The sequence below is a fragment of the Monopterus albus genome, unplaced genomic scaffold, assembly GCF_001952655.1.
Source record: "Monopterus albus unplaced genomic scaffold, M_albus_1.0 scaffold26.1, whole genome shotgun sequence".
In the NCBI taxonomy this organism is placed as follows: Eukaryota; Metazoa; Chordata; class Actinopteri; order Synbranchiformes; family Synbranchidae; genus Monopterus; species Monopterus albus.
Window position 1 is genome coordinate 2,039,480 of NW_018127906.1, and position 4,803 is coordinate 2,044,282.

The window sequence follows — 4,803 nt, forward strand, 5'->3', positions numbered from 1 at the left end:
GAGCCAGGAAGAGGAAGCAACTTCAAAGGCAGGGCAACACAGACACACACAGGCAGAGAAGCTTGATTGGAACAGGGGGGTAGTGTCTAAAATGTAGCAGTCTCTTGGAAACAAAGGAAGACATAAGTGTCTATGTAGGAATTAAGACAGGGTAGGTATTCCTCCCTTTTTAGGGTGCTGTCCGCAACCACTGGAGCAGAGAGGATGATTGGAGGATGGACGGATTGAAGGACCAATCTTGGGAGAATTAAGTTTAAACCACAATTGCTCCCCAACAGTTTTGGACCAATCAGATAGTAACATTATTTATATAAATGTTGTATACCGCCAAGTTGAAGTTAGTCTTTTCTGTTTATCCTAAACAGTCAAGAACCATGTGCACATGCTAATTTTGATACGTTAATGCATAATAAATTTCACACTGTGAAATATCTTTATATTTAGTCTTTTCTTTTCAATTTACAAGAACACGTTTCAACACTTCCTCCACTCGAGATGGGAGGCAAGCATTCAGAGGAATGCCAGGAATGCTGGCCGAGAGTCAGAAACGGTGAGACGCATGGCCCCAGGTGCACTCACACCTTCAGCAGCCAGACGGAGGCCTAGGGCTCAGTGGGAAGCGGTTTGAGCCTACAGCCATGTAGAAACTACAGGCAGACCACAGGCAGAGGAAGCATGTGTCAGTGTATGGGATCTTATCATTCAGTAATCATATAGGAAAAAATGTATTTTCTCTTTGCAGTTAAATTTTTTTTTACTAATTTCTGAGACTTTCTTTTATCTTTTAGACTTTTCTGAGGTTTTTGTTTTTTTATTTAACCCTAACGTTATTTTTGCTATTTCATGTAAAGTTGATACTTTTACCTCAATAGGTCTAAAAAAAAAATCCTCTCAAATGAAAAGAAAGACCATTTGTCCATTTGAGCTTCAATGAGCAGATGCTGGAGCTGATGGTAAGAACTAAGAAGGGTGGTTAGTAAAACCTGGGCTTTTGCTGCTGCCCTGCCAGGTGGAGACACTTTGGTGGTGTCATGTCAGAGAAATGTGGAAAGTGTTGACATGTGAAACCAAGTGAGACTCGACACAGGTCCAGACACGAGACCCAGCTCACTGGTCCTGTTCAGAGAACCTGTTGGGAGGGAAACTCAGGTGTCAGCAGGTGTTATCTTTTCAGACCAGAAAACAAAGCACCATTCAAAGTTTTGTCCCAGTTAGACAAGCGTTATTCCCAATGAGCAATGAGGTCAGAGGTCCCAGTTCAATCTTTACAGTCAGAACATACCAGCTTGTTCCATGAATGCTCCAGGGAATTGGTATCCCACAATGCATTGCATTCATTTGAATGTACCACGACTGGAAGCCAGTGAGTCACTCTAAGGTCGGTGTCACTAACGGCTGCTAGAAGATTCAACTTCCAGAAGCACTTGGTCAGTCGTTCCTTCCAGGAGACATCATGGTCTCAGTCTCAACTCAGATCCTCTAATAAATGTCCTGGTGGTCATTTAGGACGTTATTGTTCAGGCTTATAGACGCTATGATGACTGACAGGTGGCCACCTGCTGCTCTCTCCAGGTGAGTCAGTCTTTCACAGCTTCTGTTTCCATCACTAGCGTTCATTTTCAAGACAAACAGTTCCAGTGTGGCTGTGGTTAAGGACCAACTCCATAAGACCCTCACTTACACTGGCTAGCTTTGTCCTCCAGACTCAATGAGGGGGGTCACTGCCGGGGGATGAGCCGGACTAGACTTCCTAAAAACAACTCCTGACTCTTTGCTGCTCTGCTCATGTTATTGCTATTGTGCTCGTCCAGCTGATTGACTCCCCTGAACGATTGTGTGACAACAGCCAGCTGGAATGTGTCCAGATAAACCCAGGACCCTCCTCCACCCTGCTCGGGTTTGTCTCAGTGAATCAAGGTCCTTGTGTTACTGGTGATAACAGAGGAACCACTGCTGTGTCAAACTGTGATGACTCGAGTTTCTCCCCTTGATAACAAAAATACTCCTCCATACTGAATAACGGCTGTTATCTGGAGACACGGTGATGACGACAAGGCTATTTTCAAACACAGACACTGTAGAAATGTGGGTTTTTTGGTGCATGACACAAAACAAAAGTGAGTCCACCATGAAACATACCTAAAAATGTCTTTTCACTGTCACCTTCACTTGTCAAAATCCTTGTCTGTCTCCCGGTTTCTGGCATTTCAGTTTGACTCAGCAAAATGTCGCTTTGCACAGTTGTTTTGTTGTTGAGCTGTTGAAAGAGAGGAGCAGCTGCAAGTATTGATGTGGTTATCTTCATTTATCAGCTCGCCATCAGAGCAGAATTAAAAATGCTACAGCGGCAAGTTTGGGTGGAGCCTTCACCTGCAGTTCACAGGGCAGGTGCCCTGTTGATAGAGAGTCAGTTTCAATCAGTAGAAAACCTGTTTCCTCTCTGTCTTCTGTGGTTTCTATCTATCCAGAGGGTTTGATTTGTCCATGTTTCTGCTGCCTGACATTCTCAGAATTCAGCTTTAAAGTGGCAGTTTATTGTGAGGAATGATATTTTACCTAAAGCTGAAGGAGTTCAAGCTGTTTTTGTTGCACAGTAGTAAAAAGTGAATCACGGACCATAAATACAACACATATCAAAGTGCAGTAAAAAGGTTTTCTCCAGTTTGTTTGTGGGGACCTGAGCGTTTCCTGTTGTTGAGAGTTTAGTTATAAGGCTGGGTGAGAGGAAGAGGAGGAGGAGGAGTAAACATGATACAATGAACGGGTGATGCTGACAGTGTCTGTGGAGGACGGACCTGCGTTCACAGCCACGTTTGGCAAAGTTTACGTCTGTGAGTCAGAGCAGTAAATGTTTGGATGGTGAGATGCAGCTGCTCCGGAGGCTGCTGCTGCCCAGGGTCCCTGTCGGGTGTCGCAGTCGTCCTGTAGTCGTCCTGCAGCCGTCCTGCCATCTCCTGCAGTCTTCCTATAGTCATTCTGCCATCTCCTGCAGTCTTCCTATAGTCATTCTGCCATCTCCTGCAGTCTTCCTGTAGTCATTCTGCCATCTCCTGTGCTTCTCACTCACTCTGTGTCTCAGTGCCATGTTGTCTTGGCTGTGTGGCTGACCTCATCAGGTTTTCACAGCTAGCATGTTAGCAAACTCCAGAGAACTTGAGCGGGGGGCATGACACACAACAGAGGTCCCAGGCTGACATGAAAACGGGCCATGCTAGTTAAACCACTAGGCCACAAGGTCTGGTTTTAGCACAGAGAGCGGAGGACTGTAACACTTTAATGTAAGCTGGGAGAATGAGTGAAACTGCAATAGGTACTCACATAACCTTAGGGTAAAAACCTGTAAACAACACAACTGCAGTTTGGTTTTACCTTATGTTTTGTCATTGTGTTTGAAAATCCTTCTATTGCAGGAGAGGCAGAATGACATTTTTTCAGACAAACGGCTAAGCTGTCAGGCTGAAATACTGACAAGACAGTGGTTTCTCAGTAAATGTGTCTGGGCTGCTAATATACAAAGAAAGAAACACAAACTTCTAAATGTGATCATGTGTGTTGTCACGGTGACTTTGGACTCGAGTGGCGAGAAAAAGCTTCTCAGCTTCACCGTGGAGAAACATGAGCCTGTGAGTAATGCTGGGCTTTTATTGTCTTATCAGCACCGACTTCACTTCCTTCACTTCCTTTATGTGATGACCAGAGACAGCTCATAGAGACCCTGCAGAGCCCAGGGTCAAAAGATTATGTGCATGCTGAGTTTAGCATGCACGTGGTGATCCTCTGATTTTTCATCAGTTCCAACATTTTAATTTGTCCGCTGCTTTGGTTTAAGACCTGGAACCAGCAAAACTAGTCACATTCCCATCAGCTGGACTTTGGGTTTCATGCTAATCAGCAGATGTTACTTGTCTTTGTCCTGGCTATACAGCAGCTGAACTGTTATTTTTCAAACTTTACACTCATTGTAATGTCTGTGTGTGTGTTCCTTCTAATTGCCATCTTTGTGTCAGTGTACACTTTATGTCATCAGATACACAAACACACACAGGGGGAGACCCTTGTTGATGATGAATGAATGAGAAGAAATGATGAAACAGTGAATTAAAGAAGAAGAAGGAAAATGGAGAAATGGGTCCCTCTGCTGACAGAACAACAAGGAAATGAGAGGAGAGAGGAAGGAACTGTAAACATCTAACATCCGGGTCTAATCGGGACCAGGAACCAGAACAGGGTGAAACAAGAGCCTGAATTAGAACGAGAGGGATACAACTCTGCAGACAACCTGATCAAGGCCTGAAATGAACCAAGAGCTCAGGACTTCACCGTGTGTCTCTGCTGGTGTCTCTGTGTGCCTCTGCTGCCCCCTGCTGGCCGACACACGCTCTCACACCGCAGGCCGGGCAGCACAGTAACCGAGTACTTTTACTCAAGTACTGTCATGTGACACTACTTCTTTCCACGGTTTAGTCCGCGGTTTCTTTACAGATGAGAAAAGATAATGTTTTGTTTTAAATGAAACTGTTTGGTCATATGAAGATGAAAACATGATTAGTTGATTTCTAAAAGTGTTTTATTCATTTTTAAATAATTAGTTAAGTCGTTTTCATAATAAACAGTAACACCAAATATATGAAATATTTGGTGTTTGGTCTCTGTCTGACCAGAAATAGTAAAAATGTTAGGTCTTTATTTTATTTTAATTCTTTTGAGTTTTGGGCTGTTGAGTAGACAAGCGTCACTGTGGGCATTTTAATTTACACCTTTATCTGTTAAATAACTCCAGAGTTGAGTCAAGAAAGACAAAGG